Genomic DNA, 23,810 nt, shown 5'->3' on the forward strand with positions numbered 1-23,810 from the left:
TTACACAAACCTGCAAACCCTGGTCGACGGCAATAGACTTCGATAGTGGCGAAGTCCGGGTGCTTTGCTCCGTTCTCCTCAGCGGTCCCGTCTCAGGTCGGCAGCCTTTCGAGGGTCTGACTTCCAGGGAGCTTCGGCGAAGGTTAGCAGTGCTCGATGGTCCCTCGGAGCACGGGAAGAGGGCGCCTTACCAGGTCCTCTCTCGGATCAGTCCTGACGAGTTCGGCAGCTTTCAGATCAGGTTGAAGCAAATGCAACAGCAAGTCTTCTTCTTCCAGCTGGGCATCGACGATCAGCAGTTCCAATTACTCTTAAAGTGTAGACACAGCTTCTGAACAATCCAATTCCAGTGGAGAGAGGTCCCAAGATATACTATCTTGTCTCTCATCCACATTGCTGGGTCACTCTCAGCAGCCAATCATACAGAAAGGCATTCATGCAGTCAGTCAGCCAATCAGACACACAGTGCATTCAGGCCATCCTCCTCCCTCTTAGACACTCACAACAAGGAATGTGGATTGGGACAAGTACCCAGCCATTCAACACTACACACTGCATTCAGGCCAGTTTCGGGCAGGGCTGTCTCAGTCTTTGTCTCTCATACCAGAAACCAGACATCCACAACAAGAAGTGCATATTGGTCACACACTCCATTCACCCAGGTCCCACCCACAGGGTGGACCCACAACATACAGTCACTGGGAAGGCTCCAGTCAGTCTGGACTGGACTTCACAACAACACCATATATGGAACTTCCTCCCAACAGCCAGTCAGGCAGAAGGGACAGAGTCAGGGCTTCCCAGGACTTTGGGAAAAGAAGGTAACAGGCAATAGAAAGCAAGAGGCCACAGGGGCCATCTTGTGTTCCATCAGGAATGAACTGATTCCAATGGCAGGGCCGGGTATCCCAAAATGGAAGATGCTCAGCGCACCTGTCAAATTCAGCATGGAGCTGACACCCGCCCATACCCTGCTCTGCGGGCCACCCACAGGTGCCCAAAAACATACACTAAGGGCACAGGGTTGTACCCCTAAACATGGGTGCTGTAAGGGTATCCCATGGGTCTTTTCACCAAACCAAAAGAGAGAGAGCTGCACCGCCAGGAGTCCCACATGAACTCCTACGTGGAAAACACGACAGAACACATGATAAAAAGGCAGTAAAGGATGAGGATATGGAGGCCCTGTCCCTCCGATGCATTTCCAGCATCACAGAGGCTAACTCAAGATATGAGGCCAATTAACCAAATTGTAGAGGCCAAGTTCCCTCTAGTTCCTAACCCTGCGACAATTTTGTGCAATATACCTGTTGAGGCACAATATTTCACTGTGATTGATAAGAACAATTCATTGTTCTCAATCCCATTGAGTAAGGACTCTCAAGATTTGAAGTCATTCCTGTTCATGAAAAAAGGAAGGGGCCAAAAAACCCCTTTTTTGTATAAGGGGGCCTGATTCTAGAGGGTAAATGAGTAATAGAACATAAACATACAGAGTCAAAAAGCTACCCCTTTGACGCACAAGAGGTGTGAACATGCTACGGAATGGTTAGGTTTAACTCATATACTAACCAGATGATACATACCATTAATGTTTTAACAGTACATGAAATATCGTTCTTGCTATTACTAACTACACGACGTACCGAAGTGTATGTTTTCCTGCTCTGTGTATGACTAATGATTTAGTCCTTGTTTTTTTTGTGTTTTAATATTTAACTCAAAGATTAATACATTTTGTTTTATCTGTATTTTTCCCACAGTTGTGTGATCAATTGGTTAGTTTATGAGCTAAACCTAACCATTCTGTAGCGTGTCCGCACCTCCTGTGTGTCAAAGAGAGGGGTAGCCTTTTGACACTGTATTTTTATGTTCTGTCATTCATGTTCAGGCAGACTCACCTGAAAAGCACTTGTCTACCCCAAGGGTACTCTGAGTCTCCGTCAATTTTCAGTAGGGTCCTGCAGATGGACTTATGTAATATTGATTTGGAAAGTGTTGTGTTGCAATACGTAGATAACATATTGGTCTGTAGCACCACAAAGGAAAAGTGCAGACACGATTCTGTTCAGCTAATGATTATTCTCGCTGACAAATGATATAAGGTTAACAGAGAGAAGTTACAGTACTGTAAACAAGAAGTGTTGTACATTGGCCAGTTAATTTCAAATGAAGTCAAGAAGGTTACTCCTGAAAGAGCTGAGGCTATTTTGAAAACAGTAAAACCACAGACAATAAAGCACATGCAGATACTTTTGGCAGTTTGTAACTATGTGAGAACGTGGGTCTTTGACTATAGCACATACATACAGCCCTTATTGCAAGCTCTGAAGAAATCACAGGCAAATCAGGAAAAAAATGTTTGGATTGAGGAGATGGAAGACAGATTTGATGAACTGAAAAAAGACAATTTGTACTGCTCCAGTTTTAGGGATTGCTAATTATGCTGAGGAATTATTTTTGTTTTCACACACGGATGGTACTGTTATAACAGCAGTCATCATGCAGAGAACCACGTTGGGCTTGCATATTACATTGGGATTCTGGACCCTGTAATGAAGGGTCATTTTCCTTGCAAACAATCTTTGGCTGCCGCTTTGTTCGCCATTGAAAAAGCTGCTAGCATAGGATAGTAATGGTGTGTTCCATGATGTTATTTGTTGAACAAACTTCTCGCTCTGTTTAAGAAAGATCTTAAAACCTTTCTTTTCACATGAGCGCAGCCTTGGGTTTACAGCCACTATGAGCATTTTCCTCTTTTACCCAGCTCTCTCTTTGGTTTAATGGCTCGCTAGATGAAGTTAAGCTTATTTATAGGTTGCTCTGTTTCTTGTTCGTCTTTTTTCTGTTGTCCGCGCCTTTATGCCTGCAGGTCCACAGTGCGCTATATAAATTCTGTGTAATGTAATCTAATGCATTATTTGCCATTTTGGAGAAACCTAAGGGTATGTTGAATTCTCGAAGGGCTTCTGCTTATGAAGTGGTCATATTGAATCCGGAAAATTAAATAGTTTGTTGCAGAATAGTGAATCCTGCCATGTTTGTAGCTGAACCACTGGCAGAAGACGAGCATGTGCATGATTGTTTGAACAATGAAGAGTTCTATGATGAGATTCTGAGAGTAAAGGAGAATACATTGGCAGTTGGGGAGATTAGTTTTATTGACAGTTCTTCAAGAATCGATCAGAATTATGGACAAAGATATACAGGTGCTGCTTAGTAAGGCACAGGGCAAATGGAGAATTTGAAATGTTGGTAAGCACACGGCTGCCATCTCACTTTTCAGCACAGGCTGCAGAATTAGTGGCACTGATTGTCATGCTCGAGAATCACGCAGACCAGGAAGTAACGGTGCACGCAGGACTAGCGTACTGGAAAAGGAGGTGCTACTTCCGAGCAGATGGCACTCCAATGCAGCATGCATCCCTATTGGACAGGCTTATTAAAGCACTACAACTCAGAGTAGCCATTGCAGATTGCAGTCATCAAATGCGCAGCTCACAGTAAAAGATCAGATTTTATTTCATGGGGAAATGAAAGAGCCGATGAATAAGCTAAACGAGTTGCATATTCCGATGACATTATGTCATTTGATAGACCGAATGTGAATGTGAATGAAAGCATGGTGGTGATGATGAGTGTATCTGAATCCTATAACATTTTGTCTACAACACAATTGATAGAGACCCAGGGGGAAGCATCCCAAGATGAGAAGGATTTTTGGATGCCAAGAGGATGTTCTTTAACCCCCTCTAAAGCAATGTGGTGACAAGACAGTATTGGTAAACCAATGATGCCTGTAGCCTTATTAAGGGTGGCGTTGGACCAGCTGCACTACCCTGCACACACAACTAGAGAGAACCTCGCTGCAACTATTGCAGAGGACAGGTTCATGCCAAATTTGGTAGAGCACGTTGCATTCTATGTAGCACATTGTATCGTTTGTCAAAATTTTACTGCTGGGCAACCTTTGCACAAAATCAGGGGAGTTATTCCTAGACCTAGTGGCCCTTATCAGCTTTTGTATATCGACTATGTCGACATGTTGCAAGTATGTAAAGGATATAGATATATAATTGTAGTTTTATGTCCTTTCTCAAGGTGGATTTATGCTGGACCGTGCACTCACCCAGACTCCACCTTTGCAGCCAAACATTTTTCGTAAGAGAAGTGTTTCCCAGATGGGGAATATGTGAAGTATTGAGACAAGTATTGAAAGCACAAGTTCTCATTGGCTTATCACCAGCAAGCGAGCAGTGTCTGTGAGAGACTCAACAGCTTGCTTAAGGAAAAATAGTCAAATTGAGGCTTACATTGGAAAATGGATGGTTGCATTGCCTACCACTGGCATTGTACGGGTTGAGAAATCATCCAGGGTCAGATCATCATCTCACCCCACACAAAATAGTGACAGGGAGGTGGATGAGAATACCTCTCACACCTCCGGCTAGGTTTAGAAGTGATGCCCAGTCTACTAAAGAACTGTTAGGAAAAGAGTTATGTGATTATCTTATTCGTATGTCTACAAGTATCTCTGTCATTTCAGATCAGCTCAGGCAAAAGGATGTGGGACAGCGCAGAACACAGAAATAGATGCTTCAACAAGTAGAATTAAAGAACTTTGTCTTCCCAAACTATTCTGCAAGATGTGGTCCTAATCCGCAATCATACTCGAAAGTGGCACAAACCTCACTTCAACGGCCCTTTCATTGTAGAGGACGTCATGCGATCTGCAGTCAAGGTGCAAGGCAGATGTGCTTGGATTTTTCTAGGTGACGTAAAGATCTTTGCTGGAGAACCCTCTACGTACCCACACCCATCGGTAGCAAGCATTGGGGAAGAACCACAGCATGTGTAGATTAGATCTATGGTGAAGAAGAAGGATGCATGACCTGCTGAATAAAGATAAAGGATTTATTGAACAGCGGCTTAGTTCGTGACACTCTTTCCTGTCATGCTTAAGCCTTGATTGAAAAGAAAAATTATTTGCAAGATCTGGAGTTTATTTTCAACAATTGGAAAAGAGAGCAGTATCCAGATTATTGTTTAGAGGCACACATGGTGGTGCCTAATGAAAATGTTTCAAGGATCGTTCTTGCAGTTTTTGTGTTCATACTGCGTGCATACTCTGAACTTGTGGGGAGAACTACTAGCGTTCATGTTTTCTTGCAAGATCCTAAAAATGGTCCGATTGTGAGGAGATTGCTCATAGCAATTGTTGAGCAGATTTTCCAGCTTCCTGAGTTCTGTGGGGAAAACACAAATGCCCCTTTCAAAGGGTAATGCACACAGACTGGTCAGTTTAGTCTTGTATTACCTGATTGAAGAATGCCAGCAACGTGTTGGAAGACATGCTGATGTCAGAACATTCTTAAGAGACCCAAGGAATAATGCAGCACTTAATGAAATTTAGAGAGACATTATAATCCAAGTGAACAGGTACTTTGAAAGAACAGTAAGAGCTGAATGAGACTTTTCCTTCGAGGGACAGATCCAAAATGCATTGGGAAAAATAACTCTTGTTTCATGTTGTAAGGAAATCATCATGTCGTCTGGTGAGAGGCCATTTCATGAAATTCACTGGGAATTTGTGTACATCATTGAGTAAGCAACCTACGAACTGAGAAGACTTAAAGAACCGACTAAGCAAGTTCCAGAGTTGCATAGTGAAGCCCTATTAAAACAAGTTTTTTCTTCCTTATAAAATAAAAATGGGCAGCATTCGTAGCAATATCGTTATGCCAGATCCTGAGAGACGTCCATGAAGCATAAAAAGCCGTTGCTGTAAAATGACATATCTTTGCGTGATTTATGCTTGCATTTTGTTTATAGTGATATTGCTTTCACTCATACTACGTACGTTTTATTATATAGATGTAAATGGAGTGAGAACTCATGTGAATCTTCCTGAACAGAAGGAGGGTACAAATGTGGCAACTAAAGGGCAGCCGAGACCTTATGTGATTGTTCCTACTTTACAGATACACACAAGAGCACCTGGCCCTATAATGATTGAGCTTGGGTTACCTTTTAGAAGAAAATCACGACTATAGCATATGCAACACATTTTTATGCCTAAAAGCTATGTTGACAGAATGAAGCTTCTGGAATTTTCTCCCACACAAATAGTACACGTAAAAACACCAAGTCCACTGACAAATGTTTCTGTAATTGGTCCAGTAAGAAGAAACTATTCTGACATACTTCATGAGATGATAATAGAAACTGTAAAGGCTCACTCCCAGAATTACACATGCATATTCATAAAATATAATACACCCTAGTGGGGAATGAGACTAGGAGGACAGGTTGCAAGATTAGATAAGTTTATATAAAGTTGCCATCCAGAGAACTCTGCTGCCTCGAGAGCGCTCTGGCAAACATTACAATTACAGAGAGTTATAAAGAAAAACAGCATCATAGATGATGCAACTAACATAGGGTGTTACAACCGTGCGGGATTGGCTGGACAGCATAGATACATATAGCAAGAGCAAGTGGTCCATAACGTGCAGAATGTGTGAGCGGGGCCCAAACGACCCCTTACTCCCACACACTCCACCCTTTTGTTACATTTAAGTAACAAACTAATCCTTATGGTTATTTTCATTTTGATAGTACTCTGCTTCTTGCACTGCTTCATCCCATACGGGTGTCCCTTTAATTGGCATCCAAGCCCTGCAAACACTTTGTAAGCTTTGACCTCTCCTAGCGTATTCATCAGGTGTGCAGGTCATATATATTCCCCCATCCCCATCCAGGTCCACCCACACCTCCCTGTACCACTGTAATTCACGTGGCTCTTTGATGGTTGTATGGTATAAGTTATCCACCATGTTCCCACGCTAATGATATACTGCTGTTAGGCGATATTTGATACGAGATTTGACTCTCAAGTTTATATTTGAACGTCTTTTACATTTCGCTACCATTGTCGGTTTGCCCATTGTTACCATCATCATAGCTGAACTAGGCATTGATTTTGCACAACATCGAATGCTGACCTGGCACACACAGAAAAATAGCAGCACAAAAACGATGATTGGGACAAAAATGTTCATCATCACACTGAGCCAGGACGGTATCCAATTGAAGATGTCATTGAAGCAGTTGCTTGGCTCTATCCTTCCTTCAGCATTCTCTCCCCCAAACTATGTACAACCGAGATGACGTGGGAAAGGGTCCCATTGTCTGCTTCTTCAGAAGGTATGACTGTGCAACATGCACTCCCGATTTCTTGGCAAACGCTGCCATACATTGCTGTGAGGAGGTCCAGGACGTAACGGTTCTGCATTGTCATTAAGAGCAAGGCGCAAAGTTCCACTTTTATAATGTTGAACCCTTCTTCCGTGTCGTTGGCCAGTTGGATCAGTTCCCAGCGCACAATTTGCAGCCATTTGGTGTTTGACCATGCTTGAAGTTCTGGCACCAGGAGGGACGCAAAAAATGTTTCAGCAGAGTTGAAGAGCTTGTATTTGTCTGGGATCTCAGACAGGAGGTCTGATGACTTGATATAGATGGATGACCGTCGTTTGCGAGACACCCTGTCAGTAGTTTGTTTTCCGACAGAATGTTGTATGTGGAAGGCCCTGTTGTTGCTGGCTGGGGTGCTGGCGATATGTAATTTGAATTTCTCCCCCCTTGGATATGGCTTTCTGGAATTACCATAAGTGCTGCATGCAGTGTGGCCAAGGCACAGGTACCCCTCCATGATGGTGGGAGATGCAGTTATTCTTGTTTTCCACATACCCAATATATGTCCATGAGTGCAGCTATGCCATTTTTAATGTCTGGAATGATAATTGTTTTGTTGCATTTTCTGTTTGAGCCCATTTGCACCTTTCCCTCGCCATGGAAACAGAATTCATGTTCATTTTCTTTCTGTGTTTTGATGGGTTTCTCGAGAGCTGTGACCCATTTGAGCTTTGCAATGTGTTGGAACCAGACTGGAGTGCATGTTTCTTTGACCCATTGAAAGTTCTCCTCAGTAAGTGCTTGCAATGCCTCTGCTTTGTACGCAATCGTCTCATCCTGCCATTTGTTTTCTGTGAACCGTTTCCCTCTGATAACAGAAAATGGTTCTTTGATGCAGATCACACCTTGCGGCTTACACGAACAGACATAGCAGCTCTCATTTGTTGCTTGTTTGGCTGTTGCACTCATGTCTGAGTGCCATTTGTTTGATTGTGCTGGGTGGCGGGGGTCTTCAATCTCATCTAATTCCAGCCCATGGCATGCTTCATAACTTTTCTCTCCTGCCCCCCTATTCTGCCTCCCCCTCCCCCTTCACTATTATTTATCATTTTCACTCTCCTGTACTTTATGGGAAGACATCTGCCCATGTTGCATCGCTGAGTTCACTAGCAGCTTGCCAAGACTGTATTACACGAGGGTCTTGGGTAATTGGAGAATCAAGGTTAAAGTGCATTACAGTGCCTTGTGAGGTAGGTTCTGTGGTTGTATGTGCATTCATATATGTCAGGTCAGGCTCACTGAACCAGGAATAATCACCATCATATTGATTAGTGTCATTATCTTTGTCGAAACCCAGAGCAGCAAGTGAAAAAATGGAGATTTGACAGTTCGGTTTTTATACAATGTAGTGAGGTTATCATTTGCAGAGCCATTGTGCTTCCAAATTGTTGTAACTCCAGCCCATATGAGGCTTGAGCCTGCCGTATTAGGTTTATCTCACTCCCCCCTCTTTCATATCCCCACTTATGAAAGTAAATGTCCAGTACAAGGCAGCAAAAAATAACATCACAGAAAATACTATTGCTGCAAACGCTAATCCACATAATTATACCATTTATTTACTTTATCTACTCTAACACTACCTACATTTGAATCTTCGTTAGTGAGGGCCCTCCTTTCCATCATATTGCCACCTGAAGGGGTGATATAAAAGGGTTAAGTACATTGCAAAATACAAAAACTTTTCATTCTTCTGTATTCATTTTTTTCTTTTTTCAAACATTATCATATTAATACCTTATTTTTTCAAGTATTCACTTTTTTAACTCTAACTCTTTTATTTCTATTAAACTTCAGAAATGTTCTTTGAAAAAGACGAGCTTAGTTAGTAAACATGAAACAGTAGCAAGTGACAGAAGAATGCAGAGAGACAGAGTCGTGAACTTTTAACGCAATCCTTTATAAATGTTACTTTATCACAAAATTGTTTTTGTTTCATATTTCTTAAACTTCTTTTCTTAATGTATTCCATGCTATATAACCACTTGCAACTTCTGCACTCTGTTGTTGCTCACTTTGAGGAGTTGTGCTATTGTGTACTCTTCTCACATCTGAGAGATGCACCCAATACTTCAACCCCTTGACCGTTACCACAGTGGGTGTGCAGTAAATTACCTCGTTGGGGCCATGGAATCGTGGGGAGTTCCATCTCCACATGAAACTATGCACATACACACTTTCTCCTGGCATTAACTGAACTGTGGGGCTATCTTGTGCTGGTGTGGTTGTATCTGTCTCATCATTTTATGTGAATGCTGGTGCTATTTGTCTTGATATACTTTGTACTGCACGTGTCAGTTGGGTAAGGTATTCCTTAAATTCATCCCCCAGCACTGTGGCAGCTCTGTGAGTGTCTGAGGCTCGTGCTACTGACAATAATGGTGTATGTATGTGCCGTCCCGTCACTATTTCGTGCAGGCTCAAATGATGGTCCTTACTTGGTTGGGTTCTGAGTTGGAACAGTGCTGGGGGCAAGCAATATACCATGTTCTTTATGAGTGTCTTACACAGCTTGGACAATTTGCTTTTGAGCAGGCTGTTTGATTTTATCTACCACCCCGTAGCCTGCAAGTGATAAATCGAACATAATTTGTGCTTTACACCTTGCAAGGTGGGCACCACAGAATGGGTGCCGTTATCTGATCTGATCACATCGCATATGCCCCACCTCGAGAAAACTTCTCGTACCAAAAACTTTGATTGTGCACATTGCATCTGGGTGTGGATATTGCCCAGCCTCCACCCACTGTGAGAATGGACAAACTATTGCAATGAGATATCTTGTCCCATTACACCTTTCTCCTATGTCCGCATAGTCTATGTGGAGCTCTCTACTCGGCCCCACAGAATGTGGCAGTGTTCCTCGTAGTGTTCTGAGAGCCATTCCTGAATTATTTGTTTGGCATTTAGTGCATTCAATTGTTTACTTTGATAGGTATTCTTGCAAATCGGAGACAAACCAGTTTTCCTGAATCTCTGCTGCAATGTGTTGTTTTGTTACATGCGTTGGGAAGTGGAGCAGTTGAAATGCTATCAGTAATAATTCTACTGGCATCACTACCTTCCCTGTCACTTATTGCCGCCATATTAAATCTGTTGGTGACTGTTTACATCCTCTTTTTCCCCATAATACCTGTTCTTCTCGTGGTGCACGTTTTTGTAGCTCTATTACTTGTAGAATGGGTGTGCAATTGTATCCTTCCTCCTGTGTCTCTGAACTTGTTGTTTTTACACTGCACTCTAGTGGTTGTGGAACATTGAAGTAGGCTGCTTCTTTTGCGGCATCATCCGCTGCCACGTCCCGGAGCGAGACCGCGTCCATGTGATTGGTGTGTGCTTGGCACTTTACCAATGCTACCACTGACGGTTCTGCTAGTGCTTCAATTAGGTCACTTAATAGTGCTGCATGCTGGACTGGCAAACTACCTGCCCTCCTGAACCATCTTTGTCGCCATCGTGACAACCCAGAATGCACTGTTGTTGTCACATATGCCGAGTCAGAATATATTGTCACTGTACATCCTCTAGCTGTATGTAATGCTTCTATTAGCGCAATCAATTCTGCTGCTTGGGCTGAGTAGTGTGATGGGAGGCGTTTCTACACTATAACCTCGTACTCATCTACTTCTATTACCACTGCTGCTCCTACATGTTTTTCTCCTGTCTCACTGTCAATTGATGCTGACCCATCCACGAAGTATATTTCCCCTTCCTCCAGCGCATTTTCACTGGCTTTTGGGATATCATCTCCCTCCCCCTCGTAAGTGGCACAATCATGTTCCTGCATATATTCTACAGTAAAGGGCTCAGTAATGAAGGTGGCTGGGTTTACACTTTTACATCTAACTACATGGACGTTCGGGCTGGATATTATTATTTCGTAAACTGTTGCTCTCTGTGTTGTGAGTGTTGATTTTATTCTTTCCAGAATGGCAAATAATGAATGTTCTGCATACAAAGTTACTGAGCATCCCATTACAATTGTGGCACTTTTTTCTAATGCGAAGGCCGCTGCTGCCAGAGCTTGTTCACACATCAAGTGGCCCTGCATCACTGAATCTAATGTGCCGCTGTAGTAGGCCATGGGCTTGTGACCTAGTGATGTTTTTTTGAGTTAGCACTGCTGTCATCAGTGTTCCATTGCAATGTAAAATGAGGTAGAACTCCTGGTCATAATCAGGGTTAGCCAAAACTGGTGCATGTGAGAAAAGGTCTATTAGTTAGAAATAATATTTTATTTCCTGTGTCCATGTTATGGGGGTGCTGCTCTTTTGTGCTTCTTTGAATACTTGCAACAATGGACGTATGTATGCTGCATAGTCCAAAATCCATGCACGGCAATAGTTACATATGCCGAGAACCTTCTACATGTCCTTCACTGTTTTTGGTATTATTATGTGACGTATTGCTGCTGCTCTGTCAGGTATTATTCTTTTCCCATCTTTTGAAATTGACTGTCCTAGGTACAGCACTTCCGCTAGACAGTATTGAAGCTGCCCTTATCTTCCTTGTATCCTTTTGTGGCCAGTAAATATAGTAATGAAATCAAGTCCTCTCTGCACTGTTCTTCACTTTTACTGCAGATGAGAAGGTCATCTACATATTGGATTATTGTGCTCTCTACATCCGCATTACCAAGGTCTTTGTGCAAAATTCTATTGAAGATACTGGGGCTCTCACAGTACCCCTGTGGCAATATGCAATGTTCATATCTGTTGCCCCCAATGTAAACACTGTGAGATACTGACAGCTTGGGTCAAGTGGCACTGAGAAGAAGACATTCTTCAAATCCACTACCCTGAAGCAAGTTGCTTCTTTAGGGATGCTGCACAAAATCGATGCAGGGTTTGGCACTAATGGGAACTCTTTCTGTATGATATCATTAAGTGGGCGTAGGTCCTGTAATAATCCTCCAAGTTTTGCCCCTTGCTTTTTTAATTGGGTAAATTGTGGTGTTACAAGGTGAATTGGGTGGAACTATTATACCTTGTGTAATAATGTGGTTATAGTTTCCTTTATTCCCGCCTCTGTTTCTCTTGACACTGGATACTGTTTTACTCTAGGCAGAATTGCCCCATGTTTCAATTTCATTTTTATGGGCATGACTCCTTGCAATAGCCCTACGTCATGCGGGCCGGTAGTCCATAATTCTGGCAGTACCTTTTCCCTATCTTCATCAAATATAGTGGGTGGTGCACTAACGCTAGCCATAAGAGGGTTATGTATTTCTCTCTGCTGGATCATTATGTCACAAGGTACACTTATTTCCATTATGATTTCCCCATCAGTATCACTGCCTGTGAACAATTCCTCATCAGTCAGATCAAGCAACGCTATGTTTGGGTCTATGCACAGCACTGTTCTCCACTCACATTCATGCCTGTCCAGTCCTATTACTGCAATAGATTTGCTTGAAACTTGCACTGCTTCCGAATCAATGGAAATAATTGTCCCTGGTACAACATCTGAGTATACAATGGGGCGGAACACAAAGTCAGATGGCACTCTCCATTCCTTCTGTGTTATCTCCGGCACTACTTTGGCAAGAACCTGTATCCCATAAATGAACATATCGATATCAATGGGTACCCCTCATACTGCAATCTCATTGGTCATAGTGCTGATCATTAACATGGCCTTTACTGGACATACTCCTGGGGTGGAGCACACTATCCCTCGTTCTGTATAGGAGATGGTCATATTCAATTTGCTCAGGAGGTCCCTTCGCAACAAATTTATTGGCGTGTCTTCATGGTACAGTAGTGATGCTCACACCGTCTTCCCTCCCACCGTTATGTCTAAGTCTTTTGTGTAAGGAACTTTTAAAATAGCCCCAAAGAACCCCTGCATTTCCAAATTTTTTCCAGAGTGTGGGAACCGGCCTTCCATGAGGCACGACTTTTCTGCTCCCGAGTCCACCATAAAGATGAACTGTTTGTTGCCTAGCTCGGTCCCCACCAGTGGTTCCTCTTCTGCACGTAGGGCAGTTGATAGGACTGGACACGCAAGTGCTTTCTGTGGGCTGTCCTAATCTGTGTATGTTTCTGTTCCTGGGACAGAAAAGACATTGTCCCCCACCACAGCTAAGCTGCCGAAAGGTGCCAGTGCGCCATTTGAGGTTGTTGCAAAAATATTAGTGTTTGCGTTTCCCATTGTGTTCTGGCGTGCTACCTGTTGTTGCATCCCTTGTTGTTGGGGTTGTTGTCTATGTGGCATTTGCTGTACCCTCTGCTGCTGCTCATTATAGTACTGTTCGTTCTGCCCATCCCCACCCATTGGTAACCAGTAAGGACTGCCTGGATGTGGGTGACCATACTGCTGTTCGTTCCCTATGGCAGGCTGCCCTTGGTAATATCCCATTGGTCGCATTCTGCATTTTCTAAAAACATTTCCTCAACTCCCGCAACTCCAACATGGCCCTTGTGGTCCTCCTCTCATTCCTTGCCCTACAAATCCTCTATTCCCCATTCTCCCAAATCCTCCTCTCTGCACACAGTATCCACCTCATCCTCTTGCGGGTCTGCCCTGCCATTGGCGCCCTTCGTATTGCTCCTCTCCTGCCCATTGCTCTTGTCCATTTGAAGACCATGCTGCTGCCATCCTCGCTGGTGTATTTCATGACCCCTCCTCTCTTCTCCCCCGCCTGTTAGTTGGCTGTGCTGAATTCATTGCCGCGACCTTAACTCATTTATTTTGAACCAATTTTGCTTTGTCTGCCAACCTTCTCTGTGCTTTCTCCTTTTGCCTTTCTTCGATCCTCCTGCAATGGTGTACAATTATGCTCTGAATCTCCGGATAGCCTTTGGCTTCTATCCCAGCTATTTTATCCAAGGCCTTCTGTTCCTCCTTTGTGAGCCCTTTCTTAATTGTGAAGTAGAACAAGGCGGTGGATTGGTCCCACGCGTGCCCGTTTCTGACCTCCACAGGTTTGCATCTGAAGAATGAATTGTGTAGGCTCTTCCTCTTCTCTCATAGTGCACTGCATTACTAAATGTAAGCCTGGGGTATCTGGGAAGGTTCTCCGCAATGCATCCCATAATTGTGCTCTTATATTGTTAAATGATGACACGTCATGGCGGTCGCTGTTCATTGTTACTCCCGAGAAACCGGGCTTCACCCAAACTCTGTTTGATTGATCACCAACGGCAGACACTAGTAAGCTTTTCACATTGCCTATGGCCAATCATACCCCTGCTGTTCTTCTCAAATGCATGTATCCACTTCCCCGCCCCACCCAAAAGTGGAGGGAGGAGTTTCAACAGGCTATCTTTGTCCATCTTTGCCCAGGGTGTGCAATGTGGTCTCCCTGCTCCCTTATGTATCAGAGGCATTTGTAATTTGGCATTGCTTCCTTTTTTACTTACCGTTCCTTTCTTTGTTTTACTTACCAATATGTTTCCTACTCTTTGCCTCAACCTCCCTTGCCACCTTGGGAGTCCTCACCATCTTCTGGATCCATTGCTAATGGGAGCGGAAATCCTGCTGCTGCCACCCCCTATTCGTACTCATCCAGATAACTCTATACCTCATATATTTCCTCCTCTGACTCTCTTTCTCCTTGTCCTACTCCCCCTTGGTCATCTGCTGCTTCTGCTCATATTATTTTTATTGGTTAGTTGTTTAGATGGACGATAAAATTCTCCTGATTGTCACTCATTTTCCTGACCCTTTGGCACACTGCCCTGCAGCAGTGGAGATGGTGTAGACCCCCCTGCTATGCTTGGTGGAGGTGTCAGGTCACTCTCTGCACTTGGTGGTACTTCTCCTCCCTCTGGCAACATATGTTCTCTATCACACAGGGCTCTTATCTGTGTTATTTCCATTTGGGCATGTGCAAGCTGTCTATCTAAATCTCCAGTTAGCCTTGCTAGGTCCACTGGAGGGGCACTAGTTGGTCCATACAATCCTCTTGTTTCATACGGTGGCGGGGCTGTGGCAACTGCGGCTGCCGGGTGTGGGATGTTTTAACGGGCCTCGTTAATAATGGGTAGATTTTAGTGAGATCATTTCTCCTGTTTTTACTGAACAATCCTCCACTGTTCCTCACTCTCCCTCTGTTGGGGCGGCCTGCCCTTCTGAGACCCTTTCCTTATTTGTGTCAGGACTTGGGGGCTGATTCCTCAAACATTCACCACAAATCTAGTGCTTTGCATCTGTTTTGTAGTTGCTTACCTCAATACTTTGCTAGCAAATGGGTTGCTACAAGGTCTAATACTCTTTCTCAAAAGGTCCTCCTTCTGACCATATTTGGGATAAACCCTCTCCTTTTATTTCTGTAAGTCATTGCGTGTGATATTTTTGTATCAAGGGGAGATGTTGACAAATATGTGCTAGTGGTGTGTCTCCCCCCACGATGTATTTCCACACTTCTTTTTATATCTCGCTCTTATACTAGGGCATCACACAAATTAATCAGAAAAACACTTTCCAGTGTTATTCTCAGTATTTGTTAACTCACTCCACGTTAAACACCAACAACCTTATTTACTTACACCTTGATTTCTGCAATCACATTCTGAACATCATAATATGCACATATTTTATCGACAAATAAACAAGTGTCTTCAACAACATGAAACATGTAACATGTACTGCCTTTTAATATTAATTATCCCGTTATTCTACTGTTATTATCTTTTTCTCTTATTGCTATTTCTTTTCATTCACTCCCCACCACTGAGCCCCCTTAGGCTGCCTCTTTGAAGAGTTTTACTCACACGGAAACAGAATATTCTAAATAAATACTCTGAGTCTACTAAATATATGAGACTCCTATGTTTTATTCTCTTTATCTCCACTTATTTCCTGCACTGGTCAGACAATGCTATGCGGCACCGCCTTCTACCTCCCTTCGGAGTTAGGATCCTGTATTTCCTTTTATCTCTTTGTCCACAACAACCTAATGGCCATGTAAAGGATAGATCAGAAAAAACCTCACTGTTTCATTCACATAGGCCCTAAACTTAAATTCTTATTCCCAGTATTCCAATACCTGTATTTTTTACACTATCATCCCTCAATTTTTTTTCCCTCCCTTGGGAATCTCGCAACCGGTACTCACGTGTTCAGCAGGGTGGTCCGAGAGCCTCTGTTCACGGTCTATCCACAATCGGGCCACACCCCAGCGAAGCCATGACCTGCCTTGGCAAGCAGTTAGTTGGGTATTTGCAAAGATGACGGGGACCCTTGGAACCTTTCTTTTTTGTGCACAAACTGGTCAACCGCGGTGGCGATGGTTTTGTTGGGGGTGTCCCGGATCTCGCCTCATGGCACGGGGGCCTCGAAGCACCTGTCTCAATCACGTTGTGGGGGTCACCAAATGTAAAGACTCACTCCCCGACTTACACATGCATATTCGTAAAATATAATACACCCCAGTGGGGAATGAGACTAGGAGGACAGGTTGCAAGATTAGATAAGTTTATATAAAGTTGGCATCCAGAGAACTCTGCTGCCTCGAGAGCACTCTGGCAAACATTAAAATTACAGAGAGTTATAAAGAAAAACAACGTCATAGATGACGCACCTAACATAGGGTGTTACAACAGCACGGGATTGGCTGGACAGCAAAGATACATATATATCAGTGTAGGCGCTTCTTCTTCTGGATTGGTTCCCCAGATGGGGGAGGGTGAGCATCAAGAAGTCCAGCTGCCTGTGTCCGGGAGGGGTGAGAGTTAGGTCATGGCAAGATAGAGTTGACACTAACTAAGCTGGCATGAGAAACTACCATTCAATATACAATAAACAACAATCATTAGTATACCTTTGAATAAATCTAGAAAACCTATAAATTGCATGCATGTGATTACACCATCTTTCATTGGTACTTTTATGGGATACAAGGCGTAGAGGGCTTGTCCTCTGTGATAACCTGGGTGACTGGGTGGTTCTTAGCACATCAAGGCAAGTGAGGAGTTGTAATGACATGTGTTGGTTTTAGGGCACAATATACTGAGACAGAAGTTTGAGTTTATTGGGGGCATTGTGGGGTGGGCTGCATAGCAGGGTCACACTTCTGGTAGGTCAAGAGAATACCTTAGGAGGGAACAGGGTTACATTGGCAGTAATTTTCCAACAATAGGGCCAAGGGGGCAGGGGCAGGTTTGTGGAAATGGATGAGCTACAAGGCATGGTTCGGGCCAGTTCAAACACAGGACATTGATCACAGAGGAAGGGTGAGATGATACATTATGTTTGTTTCAATTATACCCAGTGCATCTTTGAGAAAAGGAGTTGTGAAGCTTTCAGACAGGTAGGAAAAGGTTGGGGGCGACACCTTTTTGTTCTATCAAAGTGAGGTCTAGTCCAAAGATGGAGTCAAGGGCACACAAAACGGATGCCAGGTGTTTCCCGCAATAGCCCCACTTATGCCAATGTTAGCATACAGGCATTGGCGGAATCCCCCGCTATTTCATGAGCAAGTGAGTGGTCCATAACATGCAAAATGTGCGAGGGGGGCCCAAACAACCCCTCACTCCCACACATAACAGATAAATGAAGAATGAGATCTAGGAGAAGTGTAAGGGAGAATGATCAGGAGCTGAATGATTACCTGGATATTACAGTACATTTGGGGAACAACATATGGGCCCTCATTACAACTGAGGCGTTAAGGGTTTAACGGCGCCGTCGGCGCCGTTAACCCTTAACGCCTGATTACAATCGTCCCTTTGCGGGTTGGTGTTTAACGCCTGCTTTTAGCAGGCGTTAAAAATCCAACCCGCAAAGGGATTTTGGAGCTAATTACGGCACCGTAATTTACGGTGCCGTAATTAGCGCCTTCCCCATTCCCATTATGCCCTATGGGGGCAAAAATGGGAATGGGGAAGGGCAAATGGTGAATGGGGAATTACCGCCCCACTCACCTTGGAATGGGGCGGTAATTCCACCATCCACCATGGCAGAATCGTAACCTTAGCGGCATGGATCATGGTGCTAATAGCACCATGGTCCTCCGCCAAGGTTGTAATGAGGGCCATGGTATCAGCATATGAAAGAAGTAAGAAGAAGACCTTCAGAGGAGCAATGCTTTGTATGTGCACTCCTGCCTTACAGCATGGGGAAGTCTAAAATCTTCATAGCTATTGAAATAGACAGTCAGATAGCACATTGTCTATCACACATAGCACTCTGCCTTACAAGAGGCCAGTTCATGGGCCGAGATGCCTATCTCAAATGGTCAACTGAATAGACAGATCCAGATGAAGACAACTATGTCCAGAACACAAAGACAAGAAACAGAGCTCACACCAAGAATCATGTGATCAGGAATAAAAATCCTGGAGTGAAAGGAGCTGGAATCAGAAGTAAACAAGAAACTTGAGAGTCCAGGAACATCTGCAGAAGAAGTCTGTAGATGGAAAAACAAAGGGGTTCAGTGCTATCCTGTGCTGGGGGGGGGGTGTTGCCCTTATCTTCCCTGAGTGGATTCCTGCCACTGTCATTCCTACGCAGACCTAATCCTCTTTTGAATGTCTTGTCTGCCGACTCTCTCTCTCTCTCCCAGCCATTCCCTTACTGTGGCTACTATCTATCGGCCACCTGGTCAAATTTCCTCCTTCCTCTCTGAGTGGGCTGACCTCTCCTCCTCACTCCTGTCCGCTACCACTCAACTCCTCTTTCTTGGTGACTTCAACATCCACCTGGATGCCTCCTGTCCCCCCACTGGACTCTTTCGTGACCTCTGCGACTCTCTCTCACTCTCTATTCTCCCGTCTGGGCCTACTGATTCTGCAGGGCACACTCTTGATGCTCTGATCTCTTCTGGTATGGAATGGGTTTGGACACGGGTTTACACAGACCATCAACTTTCACTCTGTCAGACAGTCAGATACCCAATGAACTCCTGATGTTTGAAAAATGTGTCCTACAGGATTCCTCATAACTCAGAAACAGCAAGAAGAAAAGCAAAACGGGAGTTTATCATAACCTAACCAAGAATGAGAGACAGGCGCTTAACGAACTACAGAACAACAAGGAAATCGTTATCAAACCGGCGGATAAAGTCGGAGGGATAGTAATTATGACCACCACTCATTACAAAGATACGGTTCATTTTGAATGATTGTGAATGCTATTCCATCCTCCGCAAAGATCCCACAAAAGACCTCAGCCTTGAAATATCACAAGTGGTAAACTTCGCACTAGAGAGAGACTGGCTATCCTCCCAAGAAGCTGACTTTCTGAATGCTCTGGGGGGCAGGACTCCATGTTTTTATGCCTTAATGAAAATGCATAAGGATCCTAACAATCCACGAGGCGGACCGATCGTCTCAGGATGTAGGTCGGTCCTGAACTGCTGAGCAAATTCGTGGACTCATTTCTACAGCCACTCAGTATGCTAACAAGCACATATCTGAGAGATACCACCCACACATCACAATTTTTGAGGAGTTACCCTTTGATCCAGATACCCAGATCCTCGTCACAATGGATATAAAGGTCCTCATTACACGGTGGGTGGTAGGGGATTACTGGCACCGGTAAGGGCACCAGTGCTGGTAATCCCCTACCGCCCTACTACGAGGTCCCTCAGCAGGTCCCATCCTTAACGTGTGGTCAGACCACACGTTAAGGAAGGGACCCACTGAGGGACTTCAGAGCAAATAACGGTACCGCTAATAGCGGTACCGTTATTCGCTCTTTCCCCATTCCCATTGAGCCCTATGGGGGCTGGAATGGGAATGGGGAATGGTAATTGGCATGGGGAGTTACCGTAATGACCCGGTAAGTCCCCATGCCGCATACCCGGACCCAGAAGGCAGTAAGGGGTATCCATGGTGCTAATACCTACCTCCTACCATGTAATGACGCCCAAAGTCACTGTATTCCAACATCCCTCAAGAATCAGCGATAGAATGCATTTGAGAGTGGCTTACCAGAAAACCATTACAAGGTCTGGTTCCTGGTAACTTCATCATAGAACTAATGATGATAGCCCTCCAAAAGAATTTCTTCACATTTGACAAACAAATGTACCTCCAGACAAAGGGAACTGCGATGAGGGCGGCATGTGCCGCGAGTTTGGCCATCCTCTACATGGCCAAATATGAGGAAGACTATGGTTTTCCCCACACAATCATTGGAGACAACAAGTTGGGCATTGGTACAGATTCATAGATGATGTTATTTTCATTTGGACAGGTGAATTGAGTCATCTCCTACTTTTCTGGGAATGGTTGAATTCCTGTAATGCAGACATACAGTTTACCATTGAACATAGTAAATTCAAGGTCCCTTTTTTGGACCTGACTATCCAACATCTCAATGGCAAACTAGTATGTGACCTACATCGCAAATCCACAGACGGGAATACGCTACTACATCACACCAGTAACCACCCCATTCATACCAAACGGAATTTGCCCTGCGGCCAATACCTGAGAATACGGAGAAACTGCACTTCGAAACAGGATTTCCTCACACACTCTAAAATGTTGTCACACAGACTACAAGAAAGAGGTTACCCCAAAAAAACTGCTGGATCACTCCGCCAAAAGAGTACTCAATACCAACAGAGAATTACTCCTGCAGTCAAGAACTTCACTGACTGATTCCGAGGATGACCGCCTTATTTGTGTGGTCACACATGGCAGAGAAACAGCAATAATCAAGAGAATTATACAGAAGTACTGGCACATTGCCAAACTGAACCTACCAGAGGACCCCCTGCCTAGATTTGCTTACAAGAGAACTAAAAACCCCAAAGAACATTTAGTACATTCCCTCTTTCAAGCAGGATCTACACACACAGGACAAAGAACGTTACGTCCAATACAAGGTCATCATCCCTGAGGCACCTGCGTGGCATGTCGATTTACAAAGAAAATGAAAACCTTTAAGATTGGCTAGAGGGAATGGACTGTTGCAAAAGTTCCCACGTTGTTTACTGCATTGAATGCCTGTACGGCTTGAGATACGTAGGACAAACAATGAGATTGGTACATCTAAGGATCTCTGAACACAAATCCAAGATCCGGTGCAAAACATTGACAGCACCCTTGGTGGCACAGTTTGTTGAGGCGAAACACTTCCCCAACGATATCATGTGGTGGGTGTTGGAAAAAGTGAAGGGCGCAGCCGATCCATCACAGAGCCTACTGCACAAGGAATCCAGGTGGATTCATCGATTAGATTCATACCACCAGGGACATAACAAGATTTTCCAACCAGTGGTACACTGAGTCGGCTTGAGGTGACCCAGGAGCACTCCTCATGGGTTCCAGGCCCCCACTTTGATCATCCATCCATTGGCCCCCCAAAAGCATACATATACATGGGGTCTACAGTGGCCCCCCGCAGAACAACCACTAACCTCCACTTGCCTCCCTGATCCCCAGTCCAACACTACCAACCACTCCACAATTTTGCCTTTGAGTGTATTCACCTTTGCCAAATCAGGTGAAAACACTCCAGCGCAACCGTCTAATGCACGATGCACAGGCATCCATACTGGAGTTTAGGCTGACTGGGATGCAATGGAGAAACAGGGTAGGGATGACTAAAACATGGCTCATCCCCTCATCATATTGCCACATGAGGAATGGCATTCTTTGTTATGGCCTTTGTCCACACAGTCACAGGACGGGCTCTACACAGAGTGACCACCACACATCTAATCCAACTAACAGGAATACATAAACATACATACACACGCCATACACACTCGGTATTACCCCCAATCAAGGTTTGGTGCCATTCAGGAGAAGCAGCTGCTTCCCCATGACAACCTCCCAACAACAAAACTCGTAGCCCTATCCGCTACGCGACTTCCAGGATCACGTGGACGAATCACCGAGCAGACTGCAGTCTGCCTCTCCTTGACTACCAGTTTGGAGTCTGTAGACATGGACACGGATGTGTGGCCCTTTCTTAGATGCATTTGCGCTGTGCTGGTGACTAGCGGCCACTGCGCCTCGCCTGGCAGAGGACCCGTATTCCTGACTGCCCTCCACAAGGGACTGCAGGTAATCCTGACCCTCACAGGGCGTGCACCCCGCGCACGCCATGCTCTCACCAAGAAGTCCCATACAGAGTGCACTCTGCCATATATCCGTCTAAAAGGCTGGAGGCACTCATAGACATTAGATAGTCCACTCTACCCCCAGCACGAATAGAATCACACAGCTGGTTATTATTCCTTTACCCTTTGCAGGGTCAGGAGACCGCAGGGGATCACAGGGGATGAAACAGGCACGACCATCATGCTACAGGAGCTCCCACTCCGCATTCCAGCTTGACCAGGTAGTTATGCCATACCACCACAAACTTTTTTGCACACAGTACAACTACAAGTAGTTCTAGTGAGCTCTGCATTATGTTTTCCAGTTGCAACTGAGCACTGCAGGAACCACAAAGGCTGCCCACTACCTCTCCACCCCCTGGTACACCTATCAGCTTTATATGCAGCTCTTCAGGAAGCAAGCACCCAGGAGCAGGTCCGAGGTACACATTTTGGGGCCCCTCAGAAATTTGAATATGGTGCCCCCCTCTAAGACTAAGCATGTGTACATGCACACTACCTGTTAACAACAAATTGAGGTCTCCACCATTTTATTTTCATCCCAACAGGTAGCTTGACAACACAATAAGGTACACTCCCAGGAAGGGGTCTACTGGCAAGTACACCCCTACTGCTGCAATCAAGAAAGACAGAAGCCACTATTCTTGAGTTTAGGAATTACCCCATGCTCGAGATTTGACACGACCCAAGACTTGGGATCACAGTATCGGCAGGTAAAACCACAGCTGATCTAACTGAGGCTCTATTTTAGTATACAGAGGTCAGACTTAGCCTGACCAATACTGAGACGGGAAACTAACATTTTTGTTTTTTGCATATCTATACAGGATCTTCAAACAAGATGCCCTGATGAAGGCAGCCTAAATAATGTCATATGACCGCCGAAACGTGAAGAGCTTGGTTGAAGACCGGTCCCCACGTAGGAAAAGAATTCTTTAACCTTTGAGACCCAGATACAGGCTTCATTTGAGTTTTGGGACATTTATTGATCCTCGCAAATCTCTGCCTTTCACCACATAGAATAACAGACGGGGAAATCCCAGGATTTGCCTTAGAACACCCTAGACAGGGTGTGCATTAGGGAACTGAATTTAAGTCTTACTAAATATTTTTTTTCCATTGTGAATGTTATGTATTTAGAAACATTTTAAAAAAATCTTTTTCTCTTTTGTTTGTTTTTCTATGTTGATCAATGCTTTTGTCATGATGCACCAAGATTAAGTTTGTTTATCACCATGTATTTATTTTTCTAACTGTAAAAATGTCATTGTTGAGTTCTAATATACTTTGTATAAACACACTTCAGCAATGTGAATTAAAGATCACATGTTTGAAAAAGAAAGACATTTTCCCCCTCTCCAATATGCTCAATTAACCGAAGACTCTTACAAATAATGTACTTGGACGATTGAGATAACACAAGTATCACCCGGTAAGCAACCATCGAGTGACCACCAGAATTTTCCTTTAGATTTTCCATTTACAGGGTGGGAAACATCTTTATTTGCAGATTGTGGAATGGGTTTAGACA

Source organism: Ambystoma mexicanum, chromosome 5p, assembly GCF_040938575.1.
Source record: "Ambystoma mexicanum isolate Mex_15411 chromosome 5p, UKY_AmexF1_1, whole genome shotgun sequence".
In the NCBI taxonomy this organism is placed as follows: domain Eukaryota; kingdom Metazoa; phylum Chordata; class Amphibia; order Caudata; family Ambystomatidae; genus Ambystoma; species Ambystoma mexicanum.